The following is a 19448-nucleotide window of genomic DNA, read 5'->3' as shown; positions in this document are numbered from 1 at the left end:
AACGCCAGAACCATGAAGATCAAGTTATAAGTTCTGCTGTTTATTGGGGCTGGAACCTGGTCTCTGTGTTCAATTACATCTTCATCAGCTTTCTGTTTTCAGTGCCTAAGCTTGGCTGTCCTGAATATCGCTCTATAGACCAGACTGGCCTCAAACTCAGAGATCCACCAGCATCTGCCTATACCCCGTGCTGGTATTACAGGTGTGCCCCACCACACACAGCCCTAAAAGTTTCTTTAGTTCTTTTTCACAAGTTGGAAACTTAGCTGGGAGGGAGCTGGGAGGGATCTTGCCCTGAGACATAACTCCCTTTATTCCATTTCTTAATCTATTCATCTCCTTGAACGCAGGATTTAGCTCCATTCCACATCCTGGTGCTCATTTTTTTCCTCAAAATTTACATTTTGGAATTTTCCCTGCTCGGTTTGCTCCTTTTCATTATAAATATTCATTAGGGTTATCACTAAAACCACATGGCAGAGTCTATACTAGGCTGTTTTGAGATTTCTTCTACCAATGGAATTCATCCAAAACTCTTCACTTTAGCCTCAGGCAGACTCTTTGGACAAGGGCAAAAGGCAGCCACTTTTGTAACATGATAAATAAAAAACCCAGAGACTGGTATTGGGGTTCAAGCCTCAGAAAAGCAAGTCAGCCAAGCCACTAGCTCTTACCTCTACCTCAGGCTGAAAAGATTGATCCTGTCTCTACAATCTCACCAAGTCTCAGACTGCTGCCTCTCCTCAGCATGGCTAGAGAATGAATGCTTTCCTATTCTCATTGTGGCTGGAGAATGAATGCCAGCTCTGAGACCCTGTACCTGTCTTAAATACCCCTCACAAGTCCTGGGATTAAAGGTATGATATCTGTTACTCTTTTAGACTTATTCAATTTCATGTCACCTTGGGTGGTCTTGAAGTCTAAAGAGATCCATCTGTCTTTATCTCCTGAGTCCTGGGATTAAAGGTGTGTGTCACCACTACCTGGCTTCTGTGGCTAACTGGTATAACTACTTTACTATTTTGATCTCTAGTGGCTTTAATAAATCATAAAAAATATATCACCACACACTTTCTCCGCCAAAATGTCATTAAGAACGATCTCTAGGCAGCGTACTAAAATTCTTCTCCTCGGAAACCTCTTGAGTGAGCCTCCCCACAGTTCATCAGATCACATTCAACACCACTGTCTTCCACGCTCCTACTAGTATGGCCCATTAAGCAGAACTTAAAGAGTTCAACTGCTTTTCTAATCCACTATCCTAAGGTCCATATTCCTTCAAACAAATGCATGGTCAGGCCTATCACAGCAATGCCCCGTCCCTGACACAAACTTCTGTCTTAGTTAGGATTTTTATTGCTGTGAAGAGACACCATGACCACAGCAACTCTTAAAAAGAAAACATTTAATTGTGGTGGCTCGCTTAGAATTTCAGAGGTTCAGTTCATTATCATCATGATGGGACCCATGGTGACATGCAGGGAGATGTGGTGCTGGCTACATCTTGGTTTGAAGAACAGGAAATCGACTGGCACACTGGGCTGATGGGGATGTCCTTTTGTATTCTGTGAACATTTATGGCAGGACAAGGACAAATCTCCCCATGAAGGTCCCAATCCAGCCCTGAGAAAGCTGCCAGCTGCCATGGGCTCGCTCAAGTCAAGTGGGCCAAGTCGGACTCCCTGCTACTCCCCTCCACTCAGTGCCAGTGCATTACACAATACCTAGAACCTTTTTCTTTGAATTAGGTGGTTTGACCCAGCTTTTATTTAGACTAAGGGATGCACTCCCAGACCTCGAGATTTCATAGATCTGGCACATCAAATCCAGCTCACAGCTTCAGCCTGCAGCTCACGGCTCCAGCCTGGCTAGCTCAGTCAGTAGAACATGAGACTCTTAATCTCAGGGTCATGGGTTCATGCCCCATGTTGGGCACCATTTGAAGATGGAGTTTCTTTCCAGACAGGTCCCACAGCCGTTTAGTTTCAAATAAATACACAGAGGCTTCTATTAATTATAAACTGTTTGGCCAATGACTCGGGCTTCTGTTAGCTAGCTCTCTCTTAAATATTAACCCATTTCTATTAATCTATGTATTTCCAAAAGGCAGTGGCTTACCCGTAATGCTCCGACATGATACTCCTTTGGTGGCTACATGGCGTCTCCCTGGTGACTCTCTGCATTCCTCTTCCCAGCCTTTTCCTAGTCTGGTAGCCCCACCTATATTTCCTGCCTGGCTACATCCTGCCTGTACATTGGCCAAAACAGCTTCATTCATCAACCAATGAGAGAAACATATATTCAGAGCATACAAAGGACAACCCCCATCACTGCACAATATTCAGAGCACAGGAAACCTGAAAGCCCACCCCCATGGTGACACACTTCCTCCAACAAACCCACTCCAACAAAGCCACACATCCTACAGTGCCATTCCCTATGAGATTATAGGGACCGATTACATTCAGAGTACCACCGGCTCTTAAAATATTTCTGCCCCTTCTTCTATGATACTAGCTGAGCTTTAGATGTCGGGGTTGCGTTATAGTTGTATCAACTGGGGCTTGGGTATTCCAGTCAGTGCTTCTCCACACTTGGACCAGTAGCACTCAAATCATTCAGCCTTGATCATCCCAGGACCTCCCTCTCATTTCTTCATCTCCAATGGACTGTCTTAATATGGATAGCCTAAGACTACCAGAAAGGCCTCGGTGTTTTCCTTCATTAGAATTCCTCAGGTCAGTTCTGCCATGTGCCTCAAAGAGAAAATCTTCTGCTCCCACACTCACCCAAATAGGGTGGAATGGCCCAAATGTTGTTTGGTGGTGTAGTTTAAATAATCTGATGTTATGTAACATCCATGGGCTCACAATAAAATTGGAACTGGGTTGCTATTTTCAGCCAATGTCCTGGAAGGCATTTGGAAAAAGCACACCCAAAATCTGAGGGGAAAAAAATTAGAAAGCCTCGTGATTTCAAACTTATAGAGTATTTGCCAAATTGTCTTAGAGGAACAAACTTATCTTTGGAATAAGACGTTTTAAAATAAATTGTTATAAGCCATTTTTTTGTTTTGTTTTTCAAGACAGGGTTTCTCTGTGGCTTTGGAGGCTGTCCTGGAACTAGCTCTTTGTAGACCAGGCTGGTCTCTAACTCAAAGAGATCCACCTGTCTCTGCCTTCCGAGTGCAGGGATTAAAGGTGTTTGCCACTACCGCCCAGTTTATAAGCATATTATTATTTACCATTATTTGGTAGCTAGATGGTCAGTGATATAATTATTGTTTGACAGGAAATATGGGCAAAAGTGGGAAAGATTTTGGCCTTCGTAGACACAGTCTCCCAACTTTATAATCTCCTCTTAATACTTCAGTATTGACTGCTAATACAATATAAAGAATGACAAACTCAAAATTACAATAAAATATGCATAATTTAGTCTCTTAGAAGGTCTATAAACACTGTGTGGAGTTTTCAGCTTGTTACATGATGCTGCATCTGAAATCATATTTCTCTGATGTGTTTATCTCAATATTATAATTGTAACATGAATTCTTCTGCATTTATTTTGTTTACAAAAAAGCATTTTATTAATTAGTTATACCATTCTCAAGGGTATTGGATTGTTTTAGAACCTTTAGTGTCAAAATTTCTGCAAGTATAAAACTACAACTCATTTGCAAGAGAAACGAAGTGTTATTAAATAATTTCTGAATACTATTTAAAGGGCAAAAGTACTCCTAAGAAACATACTTCCGAAGCATTTCTAGCCAGTGAAGCACTTATGAACTTTTATTGCCTGACATTAGCATCCAATGTTGATTCTTTTCACAAAAACAGAAAGTAGGGATCGGAAATTTGTATTCTGTCATTATGAAGATATCAACCCAAAAATTTCAGGTTATACTATGATAAAATCATTTTTAATTATTGCCTTGTTTTTGTTTTGTTCATATATATTATCAAGTTGATTATGTTGAATCTTTGTATGGAAATGTAATGCATATATTGTTTCCATTTGGAAGCATGACTAATTCTTGAAATGCTTAGTTCTATGCATTAAAAATTTTTTTATACCAACCTTATGCTTATTGGAGTTTTGTACAAGTGACTCACTTAAGAACTGATTTTTAGGGGCTAGAGATAGCTCAAGGTTAAGAGTACTGGCTGCTCTTCCAGGGGTTCTGAGTTCAATGCCCAGCAACCATCCAGTGGCTCACAATCATCTAGTGGGATCTGATGCCTTGTACTGACATGAAGGCATACATGAAGATAGAGCACTCATATACATAAAATAAATTAAAAAAATTTTTTAAGGAACTGATTTTAAGATGAGTTTCTTCAGAGAAACCTGAGTTTGTTTCTAAAAATTAACTATGGAAACAACCTGACTAGATTGGAGCAATGAGATCAGTCATGGAAATTCTGGCCCTAAAGACAAGTTTAAGGCTAGCAATATCCAACACTGGAGTCCTGAGCCTCAGGCCCAGAGCAGGATCAGTGAGAGGCCCAAACCCCAGCTCAGAAGCAACATCAGAGGGAGGCCTGAGCCTCAGGCCCAGGAGTGAGGAGCGGTCACTGAATGAGACAACAGCAGTGGTTTCCGGCAGATTCTTCCAGAAATTATCGCAAAAAGTTCCTCTGGAAAAGAGCACCCTTGTCCCAGCATCCACTGCCATTTGTCAGTTGGAGATACTCTGCTGCTACATCGACCACTGGACCCTCAGCCCCACCTACACTTCCAGTGGGAGGAGCATCCACCAAAGCTGTAGCCTCACCTGTATCTCAAGGGGCGACCACCTGAGCCTTGGGCCCACTTCCACCAGGATGAGCGTTCACCGGAAGCACTGTTCTACTGAAAAACCTCACCACACCCCCCTCCTTTTTGAGAAGGTCGCCTCAGTGGAAAATTCCCCAAGGTCCCTTCCCCTGGACAGGGAACAAGGTCTAATTAAAAAGAACATCTGGTCCTGAGTGCTAATGAAGGAAACCGGCAGGCTGTAGAGATAAGTGTAAATCTGACCTTGTGGTTTCTCCAGGGAGGATGAGTTATGCTCACGCTTCTGACAATCCCCTATTGCTTGCCCAGATCTACACCTGCAGTAGCTCCATTCCTTACAATACCCCTATTACTTTGCTTGCCAAAATTATGTATATAAAAAGAAAGCTGTCCTAGGGCCTGGGCGCGTTCAGTTAGCCGACAGACGCCTGTGTAAAAAATTAAAAACCTTTTGCGGTTGCATCCAACTGTCTGGTTATTGAGCTCGGGATGTCCGGGGTATTCAGCCTGAAGCCCGCTTACTTCAGGTCTTTCAAGGTCATACTTTAAAAACCTGTACTCCACAAAATTGGAAAAATTTAAGGAGATGGGCAACTTTCTAGGTAATTACCCTAAGGAACTAGAAAGAGTTATCAATAGTTTCTCAAAAAAAAAAAAAAAAACAGACCCAGCTGGTTTCAGCACAGAATTCTACCAGATGTTCAAAGAAGAGTTAATATCAATACTTCTCTAATTGTCCCACACAACAGAAACAGAAGGAACATTGCCAAACTCTTTTTATAGGGTTACAGTTACCCTGGTACCCAAACCACACAAAGACAAAACTAATAAAGAGAACTTCAGACCAATTTCCCTTATGAACACAGATGTAAAAATACTCAATAAAATACTGGGAAACCAAGTTCCAGAACACATCAGGAAAATCATCTGCCATGACCAAGTAGGAGTCATCCCAGAGAAGCAGGGATGATTCAACATATGAAAATCCATCAATGTAATCCACCAGATAAACTGAAAAAAAACCACATGATCATCTCATTAGATGTTGAAAAAGCCTTCAACAAAATTCAACACCCTTTCATGATAAAGGTCTTGGAGAGAACTGGGATACAAAGAACATACCTAAACATGATAAAGTCAATATACAGTAACCCAACAACCAACATCAAACTAAGTGGAGAGAAACTCAAAGCAATCCCACTGAAATCAGGAAAAAGACAAGGCCTCTCTCTCCATATCTATTCAACATAGTACTCAAAGTTCTAGCTATAGCAATAAGACAACAAAAGAAAGAAGTCATACTCTCACTATTGGCTGAATATATGATAGTTTACATAACTGACCCCAAAAATTCTACCCGAGAACTCCTTCAACTGATAAACATCTTCAGTAATGTAGCAGGATACAAGATTAGCTCAAAAAATCAGTAGCTACTCCTCATATACATATGATAAATGGACTAAGAAAAAAGTCAGAGAAATATCGCCTTTTACAATAGCCATGAAAAGCATAAAATATCTTGAGGTAACATTACCCAGACAAGGGAAAGACCTGTATGACAAAAACTTCAAATCTTTAAAGAAAGAAATTAAATAAGATATCAGAAAATGGAAAGATCAACCATGTTCTTGGATAGGTAGGATCAACATAATAAAAATGGCAATCCTACCAAAAGTGATCTACAATTTCAATGCAATCCCCATCAAAATCCCAGCACAGTTCTTCACAGACCTTGAAAGAACAATACTCGACTTCATATGGACAAATAAAAAGCCAAGATAACCAAAACAATCTTGTACAATAAAGGATCATCTGGGGGCATCACCATCCCTGACTTCAAGCTCTACTATAGTAATGAAAACAGTTTGGTATTGGCACAAAAATAGACAGGCAGGCCAATGGAATCGGATCAAATACCCTGATATCAACACACACACCTATGAACACCTAATTTTTGACAAAGAAGCTAAAAATATAAAATGGAAAAAGAAAGCATATTAAACAAATGGTGCTGGTATAGCTGTCTTTCAACATGTAGATGAATGCAAATAGATCCATATCTATTGCCATGCACAAAACTCAAGTCCATATGAATCAAAGACTTCAATATAAATCTACCCACACTAAACCTTATAGAAGAGATAGTGGGAAACACACTTGAATGCATAGGCATAGGAGACCACTTCCTAAATAAAACACCAGCAGCACAGACACTGAGAGCAACAATTAATAAATGAAACCTCCTGAAACTGAGAAGCTTCTGTAAAGCAAACACAATCAACAAAACAAAATGGCTCCCTGCAGAATGGGAAAAGATCATCAGCAACCCCACATCTGACAGAGGGCTGATCTCCTGCAGCGCCCGTGCCACAAGCAATCCAGGCAGGAAAAGAAAGACCAGATGTCCAGATGTTTGTACTAAGAAGTGTCTTTATAGCCAGGCAGTGGTGGCGCACACTTTTAATCCCAGCAATCGGGAGGCAGAGGCAGGCGGATCTCTATGAGTTCGAGGCCAGCCTGGTCAACAGAGCTAGTGCCAGGATAGGCTACAAAGCTACACAGAGAAACCCTGTCTCGAAAAAACAAAATAAAAAGTCTTTATTTTGCAAGTGCTAAGAGGTCTCTCTCTTGTAGGAGAGAGCAGTCTTATATATAGTCTTACAACACAGTAGAAAAACCCCATGTGGAAGAGTGTCTTTTCCTCGTGTTAGATGTTGATGTCAGTGGGGCAATGCAGGGGCAGTAAGTCGGGACTAGAAAACAGGATGCACCTGTGGCTATCAGCTAACAAACACCTCAGAGACCCTATGGGGGCTAGACCCCAACAATCTCCAAAATATACAAAGAACTCAAGGAAGCAACACTGTTAGCTAACAACTCCTTAGCTCTCTTTATTCTGCTGCGTGAGACTTTTTACACAACTTAGCCTTTCTCTGATGGTATTACCTCTCAAGGCTCCATATCCAACACCATACCTTTTTCATGCCTTAAGATTTCTTTCACATCCCCACACATAGTTTTTTTAAAAAAAATCCTTTAGGCCTCCTAAGATTGGCTAATGATTCCATGTGAGCTGAGACTAATAACTGGTGATAGTGTTTGAATATACTGGAGGTACCTTCATTTCCACACAGTTTCACTCATGCACCTAAAGACACACAATTACATTCTATTTTGTGTGAAAAATCCTCACGCACCATCTTACAAATGCCAAAGGCAATGAACAGATCATACTTTTTAACCCTAGTTTTAAGCAAGTAGTTATCCACATTTTTTAGCTCTCCAGTGTTTCTTACATTACCTTAATATCCCTTTTTTCTTTTAATTTTGACTTTTTCAAATTTTATCAAGTTCCAATGTTAGTTTTTTATTTACTCAAAACTTATTTTTCTATTTAAAAAACAGATTTCATGCAGCCCAGGTTAGCCTCTAACTTACTAAGTAGCCAAAGATGACTTTGAACTTCTGCTCTTTCTCCTTAACCCTCCAAGTAGTATGTTTAATTATACCATGCCCTGTTCTATTGTTGTTGGGGGTTGAACCCAACGTTTCATGAATTTACCAATTGTACTACATCTTCAGCAATTTCTCAATTCTTTAATAAATGGGACTCCACTACTCACGCTTTTTTTTTATAAGAAAAATACTCTGCAGAATTTTCCTGTAACCCAAGCTGACCTCAAATACATTGTAGGCCAAGGATGACTTTGAACTCCTGACCCTCCTTGCCTCTGCCTTCAAAGTACTGGAATTGCATCAGCAGAGCACCACATCCAGATACTACTCACATATCTGGAAAAAAAAACTGGTTCTTGATTATAAAAAGCTCTGATTTATTCTTCGGTAACAGATTTTGTATTCTGCAGTAATAAATGATGATAGTAAATGTAGTGGCTCAGCACACTTTTTCTTTTTCAGACTCAAGGCATGTATGCAGCAAATTAAGCAGAGCGCTCTTTTCCAGTTCATCACTACTAAGATATTAAGGTTGACACAGCAACCTGAATTTATTTTTTATTTCATTTCACATTCCAACCACAGTTCTCCCTCCTACCCTTCCTCCCACACCCTCTCACCTCTCCCCAACCCAACCCCCAGTCCACTCCTCCTCAAGAGTAAGGGTTCCCATGAGGAGGTAACATAGTCTGGCACAATAGGTTGGGGCGGGGGCAGGCCTCCCATGCATTAAGACTGAGCACGGCATCCCACCGTGGGGAGTGGGCTCCAACAAGCTAGCTCACATACCGGGATAATACCATGGTCCTACTGCCACTAAGCACGGCAGCCCACCCTAAGGAATGTACCCCAATAAGCCAGCTCATGTACCAGGTTTGCATCGGGGTCCTGCTGCCAGAGGCCCCTCAGTTAGTCCGAGCTTCACAACTGTCTCCCACATGTGGAGAGCCTATTTCTGTCCCCTGGAGTCTCCACAGTTCCAGGTCTGTATCTGCAGTTTCTATTGTTTACTATGGCAGGGAGGGCTTAGTGAATCTAATCATTTTCAGGGACTTCCTGAAGCTATTTTGAGTTGTTTACCTTCCTGCTTAAGGAACTTCCCAGCAGGATGGAATGTTTCAATAAGGAGAAACTTACACAACACTTTTCTTCAAACTTTCTGTGGCCCTCCTGAAGCCATGCAAAAGATGATCTGTGCCTTCTAGGCCTAACGATGTTGCTAAAGGACCAAGTTAATGTCCCTCATCATGAGGAGTGATGATCTCTGTATGAAAAGGGACAACTGATTCTCCTCTTAGATATGGGTCAGCATTACTTTTGCTTACTTTTAAGGAACAAAGGCAGCATAACGGACTGTGCATGTCTCTCAGATCTGATCGGAAAGGCTAGCATTGCTTCCACCTGGCTCTTGCTGGGAACATAGGCACTGTCAGAGTACTGGCCCTTCAGGACCAACCCACCATGCTGTAAGACCGGCACGTGAAAAAGTGGCATGCGCTTGTGCATGTTGACCAGGACCCCAGCTTAAGCCCCAGATGACAGCCACTGTCAACCACCAGGTGTGGAGAATCACATCTCCAGATGACTGCAGCCCTCTCACTTGATGCCAAGTTCAGCAGAGAGGACCAGAAATGGCAATTTCAGCCAAAATGACAGATGTGTGAGCAAACCAAATGTCATTAATGTAATCCCCTAAATGTTCATATGTTCATTATGTAACGATGGGTAGCTGAAACATTAAAATAAGTTACAACCCAAATGTAATAAGAACAACTTCTTAGGTAAGCCTCCAACTGGATACAAATGCTGTTTTAGAACCACAAACCCAAAATGCTCTAATGGAGTGTGGAGAGCTGTGCCCAAAATTTACAACTGGATCATATTATCGGCAGTGTACAAGATGCATAGAGACAACTTAAAACGTTCCCATGCTGGAGTATTGACATTGTTACAGGCTTCTGGCTTCCTTTCCTGGCCCCACGTACTATATCCACCACACAACAGACATAAGAATATATTTAAAATGTCAGTCAGACTATGACTTCTTGCCCCAAAGCCTTCGGTAGCTTTCATTTTTACACAAAACATAATTCCAGTCATTCCTCTAGCCAAATGCCTACATATTTTTACTTCCCACCTACCCCATTTCCTCCTACCAAGTTCCATATTTGTTCTACTTCACCCTGTTGACATCCTTCCTGTCTCTAGAGCTTGCCAAGTATGTTTCTATCTTGCAATTTCCCTCAGCTTATTCCTGTCCATGTTCAAGATTACTTTAGTATGGGAAAAATGATTATATCACAACATAAAATAAAGTTCCCAACTCTCTATTACTTTTCTTCATAGCTAACCATCACTTGACATATTATGAATATTATGATGTATATTAGTACATATTATCTCTCACTTTTACAACTGAATTTAGGTTTCAGTTCTCTGGGAATGGAAAAACAGGTGTCTCTCCCAACAAAGAGTCATTTATCCACAACGCCCTTGCATTCGGGTACCAGGGAGAGAACACATACAAGGCCCGTACTGTCTCAAGGACAAATCCAGCAGCCCCTTCTGAGTCACGTATGGACTTGCACAAGCTAGTGTGAGTATATCCAAAAACGTTAAGACCAAACCTCAGCAAATTAAAAGTAAACTAGTATAACTGCTGCTTGCCTAACCACTTATGTATGAGATGACCTAACTGTCCCCTACCTCCCTTTGCTATGCTTTCAAGCAGCCTTCACGTTCCTCTCAGAGTCATTGCCCTCTTGTACAGGTTTCAACCACTGCATGCTGAAAGATTAATAAATGTTCTATGTTTTTGCATACTAGTTGAGTCTGGGATCTTCCTGCATTTTCTTGGACCCTTACAATTGCATGCATATTATTTACATGTTTATTTTATATCTCCTTCCACAAGAATGTGGGTACCAGGGAAGTAGGAACTTTGTTAATTTTTTGTGTCCAGGGCTTAGAACAGCATCTGGAACCCAATTACTATTGTTAGATGTATGAATGATTATTTTTAAAAGAAGAGTCACACTAGATATGGTGGTAACATAGCAGTCATTCTAGAGTTCTATAGAAAGAGGTCATAACATTGAGAATTTGAGACCTGGGCCATATAGTGGCTTTCAGGACAGAGGCTCAACTACATTGCCATACCCTAACCAAAAAAAAAGAGGTACAAGATGTAAACACTTTAAATCAAGTATCATTTACACTTAAAATCATTCATTTGCCATCCTGAGTGAGGTAACCCAGTGACAAAAAGACAAGCATGGTATGTACTCACTCACATATAGAATTTAGACATGAATCAGAGGAGTGCCAGGCTGCAACCCCATTGCCAGTGAGTCTGGGAAACAGGGAGATTCCCAAGAGAGATGCCTGATACCTCAGAGAAGTGGAATGAGGCAAGATCTCCTGAGCAGATTGGGAGCATGGAGGAGGGGAAAGGGAACCAGGAAAAAGAGAGGGGGAGAAGAGGAAGGGAGAGGAAGACATGGGGGAGCAGGAAGGTTGGGAGGGGAGAATAGAGGAGAGCAGGATGAGAGATACCATAATACAGGGAGAAATTATGGATTTGAGAAGAGATCTGATACTAGTAAGATTTCCAGAGATCTACAAGGATGACACCAACTGGCAAACTAAGCAATAGTGGAGAGACTACTATAATAGCCCCTCCCTGATAATGAGATTGAGGACTATCTTATATGCCATTCTAGAACCTTCATCCAGTGATTGATGGAAGCAGAGGCAGATACACACAGCTAAACACTGAACTCAACTCCTGGGACCCAGTTGCAGAGACAGAGAAGCGATGAGTAAAGGGGTCAAGACCATGCTGGTGAACCCCACAAAGACAGCTGACCTGACAAGGGGATGCTCTTGGACCCCAGACTGATGGCTGAGAGGTCAAAGGAGGACTCTCTGAATGCAGTGTCAGTGAGGAGGCCTTGGCAATCTCTGGGGCCTTGGGTAATAGATCAGTGTTTACCATGGCATATGAATGAACTTTGGGAGCCCATTCCACATGGAGGGAACCTATCTCAGCCTGGACACATGGGGGAGGGCCTAGTCCCTGCCCCAGATAAAATGACAGATTCTGGAGATCCCCCATGGAGGGCCTCACCCTCCCTAGGGAATGATGTGGGAATTGGGTGGGGGGCTGGGAGTGCTAGTGGAGAGGCAAGGGAGGAGAGGTGGGAGAGGGAGCTGGGATTGACATGTGAAGCAAGCATGTTTCTTATTTAAATTAAAAAATATAATGGAAAAAGATTAATTGCTATGTATGTCTTAATTTCATAATTAAAAATAAATCTAAGAAAAAAGCAAAAAAAAATCACGCGTTTGCATGTGTACTCATTCTCCCTCTAATTAGCAGAAGGTTTAGTAATGGATGCTATGTTGCATGATACAGGCTTCTGTTGTGGAGCATTACTTTAAATAGGCAAAGATGTGTTGCATGTGTTTATGCTATGAAATATTACTTTAACTGTGTAAAGGTGTGTTACAATTATTTATGCTATGAAATATTACTTTAACGGTGTAAAGGTGTGTTACATCTGTTTGTGCCACGTTTGTTTAAGAACATAGAGAAGATGTGTTGCATTTGTTTAATTACTTTCTGCTTGTCTTTATTGTAAACATGACAGATTTGTTTCCCCTCTTTAATGTCTTCACAGAACCTTCATGATCCAGAAGTCTGATGGGGGCATCAAACGGAAAACAATGAAAGAAACACAGTTGTGAATCCAGTGTCCTACATTCCTGAAACATTTTTTAAATAAATACAAATATGAAAAACTTATTTCTAGGCCCTAAAACAAGATTTTCATTGTACAGTGGGAATGTTAAAGGAACTTCTTTAGGAGACTTGGGACTGGACTAAAAAAGGAAGAGGTTTAGATGTGAACAAATGCTGTAAGCTGTTTTGTGGAATTGTTTGTTACTTGTGTCCCTTCAACCTTTCACTGTAATACACTGTTTTAAATACCTTTGAACAAGATTTATGGCAGGTAAAGTACACAGATTAACACGTAATCTGTCTGAAATACTGTCAATTTGCCTATTGAGTTTCTAGGCTGTATCAAGTATTCATGTGGCATTCTTTTTCCCCCTTTTTTATTTAAGTTAGAAACAAACTTGTTTTACATCTCAATCCTAGCTCCCTCCTCCCTCCCCTCCTCCCCACCCTCCCCACCAGGTCACCTAGGCCCCTACCTAGTCTCCACTTAGATCCTCAGGGAGGGTGAAGCCCTCCATGGTAGATCTCCAGAGTCTGTCATTTCATTCAGGGCAGGGCCTAGGCCCTCCCACAAGAGCCAGGCTGAGAGAGCATCCCTCATTTAGGGCACTCAGTCTATTTGTATGCCAGCGATAAATACTACCCAAGGCCCCATAGATGACCTAGGCCTCCTCACTGCCATCCACATTCAGGGGGGGTCTGAGTCAGTCCCATGCTTTCCACACAGCCATCAATCTGGGGTCTAAGAGCTCTCCCTTATTCAGGTCAACTGTTTCTGTGGGTTAAACCAGCCCAGTCTTAACTCCTTTGCTCATCAGTTCTCCCTTTCTGTCACTGGATTCCAGGAGTTCAGTTCAGTGTTTAGCTGTGGGTGTCTGCCTCTGCTTCCGTCAGTCACTGGATGAAGGTTCTGTTTCCCAGACTCTCTGGCCATGGGATTGTAGGCTGGCACTCCCCTGATCCACGTCTAAAATCCATATATGAGTGAGTACATACCATGTTTCTCTTTTTGTGACTGGATTACCTCACTCAGGATGGTTTCTTCTAGTGCCTTCCATTTGCCTGCAAATTTCAAGGTTCCATTGTTTCTTTTCCACTGAATAGTACTCCATTGTGTAAATGTACTACATTTCTCTATCCTCATGTGGCATTTTTTATCCTATACAAGCAATTCATTGTCTGTACCAGGCCTTTTCTTTTGGGCCACCAACCAGCTCCCAAATCGTGACACAGAGACTTATTAGTTTTGAATGCTCAGCCTTAGCTTAACTCTTATTTTAACCTGTTTCTCTTTAACTACATTTTGTCTCAGAGTGTTTTACCTTTCTTCCTTCCTTTCTTTCTTTCTTTATTTCTGTATGTCTTACTTCCCTGCTGCTCCATATGTGGCTAATGACTGCCTGGCTTCTGGCCCTGGGCATATATATTCCTCTCTTTCTCACTCACTCTCCTCCTTCCTCTCTCTTAAGCCTAGAGTTCTCGTCCTACTTATTCTCTCTGCCTTGCAACCCCACCTCTCCCCTCCTGTTAGCTGCTCAGATTTTTATTAGATCAACCAGACGCCATGACTTCTGGATCATGAAGGTTCTATGAAGACATGAAAAGAAGGAAATAAGTCGATCATATTTACAATAAAGACAAACAGAAAGTAAGTGGGAATTATAAGTTGCCAACTTAATTTCAAAATAAGATTTACCAAAAATACACCTCTCATAACAGCAAAGGTGCCAATTCTAAATCATTATCTTCACCTATGTATTCACCAAATAATAAAACTTAAAATAAACAATTAAAATATGGATAGAAGCTTAAAGAGAAATGAACAAGTCCAGTTAATCATAAATTTCAATGCTCTTACCTAAACAGTAGATAGAAACTGTAGAGTGAAAATTTGCAGAGATATAAACAGCTTGAGCAACATAATCAGCTGATTTGACCTTTTAAATTTATTAACAAATGAATAATCAAATGCAGATCTCTTACATGTATGTGTGGAACATTTCCCAAGAGAGGCCTCATTCTGGGCCCTAAAATGAGTCTCAATAAATTGCAAGTGATTCAAATCACATAAAATACATTCTGTTACCATGAAGGAATTTAATCAGGCAATTCTGGAGAGACAGCTAGAAAATCCTTCAAACACTAGGAAAGTATATAGCATAATTTTTAGTAACCTGTGATCGAAGAATACTTTTAATTAGGAAATATTGTTAATGGAATAGCAATGAAAACACAACATATAAAATTTTGAAGAAAGCTACTTAAAGCAGTGCAAAGGAGAAAAAAATCATAAAACTGAACAACTATATTGTAAGAAGAAAAGCCTCTAATGGCTCTGCTTCTACCTAAAGAAATCAAAAGGCAGAGCTAATAAATACACAGTAAGTACAGGAGAAAAAATATTTTTAATTAGCTGAAATTAATGAAACAAAAAGCAAAAGCAATGGAGAAAAATCAGTAGAGTTAAAACCTTCTTTGAGCAGATCAACAAAATTGACCAAGTTCTAACAAGACTGAAAAAAAGAAAGAATCCTCATATTAACAGCATCTGGAGAGTAAAGGCAGCATTAAACATACTATAGGTATGTAAAGAAATATGAATAGCATTGTGAAATAAATTTAACAATTGAGGCAAAGTGGACAATGTCTTAAAACCTCACACTACTAATCACACTCAAGAGAGATCACTTAAGTAGCCCCATATTCCTCAAATATGTTGAGCTTATAAGTAAAAACTTTCCTATGCACAAAACTCAAGCATGGTCAGCATCACTGGTGAATTCTAGCAAACAGTTGCAGAATAAAAGCTAACCCCACAAAATCTCTTCTTCTGAAGGTTTTACTATTCTGGAATCATTCTCTGAGAGGATGGCATTTAGCCTGATACTAAAACCTAATAAAAGCAATGAGATGTTAGAGTATTAGACAAACTGAAAATGATACACCTAGTAAAACATTCAAAATATCAGAAGAACCACCAAAAATCAACAAATATAAAATAAATACTGAATTAAATGGGCAAAATATTAAACAGAGTCTTTAACCAAAAACGTATGTATAGGCATGGAAATAAAGTCAACTTCATATGTTCTTTGGGAAATTTAGTTTCAAACCACCATAAGATGCCACTAAACACCCATGTGAATGGCTGAAATTTTAAAAGCCTAGAGTATCAGGACTTCATATTCCTACAAATGTATAATAATATTTCAAAGGCTCTTTATACCAAGTGTTTGCTGGCAATAGTGTGGAAGATCTGAAACCATCCTGTGCTGATAATGGAACTAAAATGCTACAAGTATTTTGAAAAAAAAAGCTATTAAGTTTTTAAAAGCTTAACATACTCCTACTCTGATGACATGATGCAGCCATTGCACTCCTAGGAATTTACATGAAAGAAATAAATCATACCTACAAATATAAATATTATAGTCTATCTATAACATGTTAAACCTAAATATAAAGTAAATGCCTATCGTTCCAATTTCAGTATATGTGCTGCCAAAGTGAGCACAGTAAATGCCTATCAATCAGTCAATCAATCAATCAATAAATAAATAAATAAATAAATAAAGGCTGGCAAGATGTCTCAGTAGGTTAGAACACTTGCCACCCAACTTATGATCCCCAAATCCACATGACAGAAGAAAAGAAGCAATTTGTCCCCTGAGCTTTAACATGTGCTGTGTTATGCATGTGCCCACGCACTAAATAAATAAATATAAAAGAACACATTCAAGAGATTTAATGTGAAGATGAAATTTTCAAAATAAAATGAGAAATTTTATTTTATAAGATAAATATATAAAGGCTTGCTCTATTTTGATTATAAAATACATATCACTTATGAGTCATATGTCTCTTTATGACATCAACAGTTCATCAACACAAAACCTAATTGTGATAGCTAATTAGGTTGTTAACTTGACTACATCTGGAACTAAAGCCCCCTAATGGAGGGCACACTTGTGAGAGATTTTTGCTGAATTTGAAGTAGGAAGACCCCCTTCTAATCTAGATCTTTGAGATAGGAAGAATTGCCTTTAATCCAGATTTTTAATCAAAATCAAACCTGGGCCACACGTGCTGGAAGACTATATAAAGATATGGAAGACAGAAGCTTTTGCTCTTTGCCTGCTTGTCCTCGTCTTGCTTGCGAGAAGATTCCTTCACTAGCATTAGAACCTACTTGAGTGGGTGGGTAGAATAGGGGGAAGAGGGAATCATAGGATAGAAGACAGATCAGGCACCAGAGTGACCTCCAGTGATCTAAAGGGATAACACCAATTGGCAAGCTAAGCAATAGTGGAGAGACCACCTCAAATGCCCATTCCTGATAATGAACTTGATGTCTATAACCATCCAGGAGCCTTCATCCTGTGACTGATGGAAGCAGAGGCAAACACACAATCACTGAACTGAACCCAAGGAACCCAGTGACAGAGAGAGAGGAGTGATGAGCAAATTGGCAAAGAATGGGCTGGCAAAACCAGCAGAGACAGCTGATCTGAACAGGGGAGAGCTCTTGGACCCCAGACCGACAGTGGAGAGGCCAGCATGGGACTGATCTGGACCTCCCAAATGTGAGTGTCAGCGAGAAGGCCTGGGCAACCTATGGGGCCCTGAGCTGTGGATCAGTGTCTATCCCTGGAATACAAACAGTTATCGTGTGCCTATAGAACAAAGAGGGATGCTCTCTCAGCCTGGACTCTTAGGGAAGTGCCTGGACCCTACCCAGAGTGAAATGACAGACTCTAGATATCCCCTATGTGGAAGGATTTGGCAATAGGGTGGGAGGGTGGGGAGGAAGGGGAGTGCGGGAGGAGGGGAGGGAAAGGGAACTGGGATTGACATATAAAACAAGCTATTTAAAATTAAAATAAAAATGATAAAAAAAAAGAATCTACTTCTTCAGGATTCCAGGATGTATTGAGGACCAGCTGAGCCATCCAGCCTTGGCAACTGAGAAACTACTGGATTCTTGGACTTTCCATTCACAGTCAGTCATTGTGGGATTAACTGGACAACAGCCTATAAGTCTTCTAATAAATCCCCTTTCTGTATATATAGAGAGATCCGTTCTGTAAGTTCTGTTACTCTAGAAAACACTAATACACTAGTCACGAACATTACTGGGGTCTGGATAAGCACTTCTCAAAGCCCTCTGTGATGAAGACTTGGTCCCCAGTGGTGGGAGTGAGAGGTAGCAGAACATTTGAAAGGTAGGTAGGACCTAGAGAGAAGTCTTCAGAACATCAAAGGCATGCCCTTGACCCCTCCCTCCTCCCTTTCTCTTAGAGTCCCAGACACTAGATGAGCAGCTTTTCCCCCTGACACATGTTCCCTGCATTTCTCTAACAGGAACCAATCAAACCTGGACTGGGAACCTCAAATCCACGAGTCCAAATAAATTTCTTTGCAAGTTGACTTATTTCAGAGGCCTGCTTCAGTAACAGTTTGCACCACATCAATACAAGCATTAATTGTGAAGTTTCCATATTTAACAATATTTTACTTCAGTTGCACAAAAGCATATCTTTAAATATTTTTAAATGCTGTAAAGAAATGGAAGTAGGAGTTTATGATATAACAGAAACACATATGCTTTCTGAGATCAAGGGACCCAGCATATTATAGCCACGTCCCTTAGATAGGTTGAGAATAATGACAGTACAGGGTCCAAAACCCTCCAGGCATCTTTCCCAGATCCCCACAGGACTGATATTCTGGGACAAGAGAGGACAAAAGTAAGCAAACCTTCATTCACTCTGTCAGTATGGTGCTTTGCCTGCAAACCCTCCTGAGATACATGCATCACCATTGATGATTTCTTCATTTGTTACTCTTCTGCTACTGTTGTAAACACCGTGAACTAAAGCAACTTGGAGAGTAAAGGATTTATTTCATCTTACATTTCCAAGTAATAATTGTCTGTCATCACTGACAGAAGCTAGGGCAGGAACTGAAGCAGAAACGAGGCAAGAACACTGCTTACTTGTTTGTTCTCCGTGGCTTGCTCAGCTTGCTTTCTTATACAACCCAGGATTACCTGTCCAGGGGTGACACTGCCCACAGTAGACTAGTCTCTTCTGTGTCAATCATTTATCAATAAAATGCTCCCACAGACTTGCCCACAGGCCAACCTTTTGGAGGCAAATCCTCAACTAAGATTCCTTTTTCACCCGAGTGACTCTTGTTTGTGTCAAGTTGCAAACAATAGCCAGCACAGTCCTCAACCTAGAGTCAGGTTATGACTGGCATAACGGCTCATCTCACTGCTCTGGATCCACTAGATCCAGAATGGTTACCCAACAAGCTGTGATAAGATGAAGCTGGCAACACTGTCTCAACTGCACCGTGACTCCTTTGCTTTCTGATATGTTTGTCTTCCTGCCACTTCTGGGAGTTGGGGTAGGGCTTTAGAATGGCTCCTTAGCCACTCTGGTCCACCTACAGATTTCCTGATATG

The 19448-nt window shown here is 40.8% G+C and overlaps 1 non-coding gene across 1 annotated transcript; it reads left to right on the top strand.

Annotated features, from left to right (window-relative positions):
- Positions 1-1862: 1862 nt before the first annotated feature.
- Positions 1863-1935, top strand: Trnak-cuu. Its single transcript has one exon. It is a non-coding gene; the product is annotated as a tRNA-Lys (tRNA).
- The last annotated feature ends 17513 nt before the right edge of the window (positions 1936-19448 follow it).

Source organism: Mesocricetus auratus, unplaced genomic scaffold (assembly GCF_017639785.1).
Source record: "Mesocricetus auratus isolate SY011 unplaced genomic scaffold, BCM_Maur_2.0 Super-Scaffold_15014, whole genome shotgun sequence".
Taxonomy (NCBI): domain Eukaryota; kingdom Metazoa; phylum Chordata; class Mammalia; order Rodentia; family Cricetidae; genus Mesocricetus; species Mesocricetus auratus.
The sequence above is the reverse complement of the archived record's forward strand: the minus strand, read 5'-3'. Positions and strand labels throughout refer to the sequence as shown.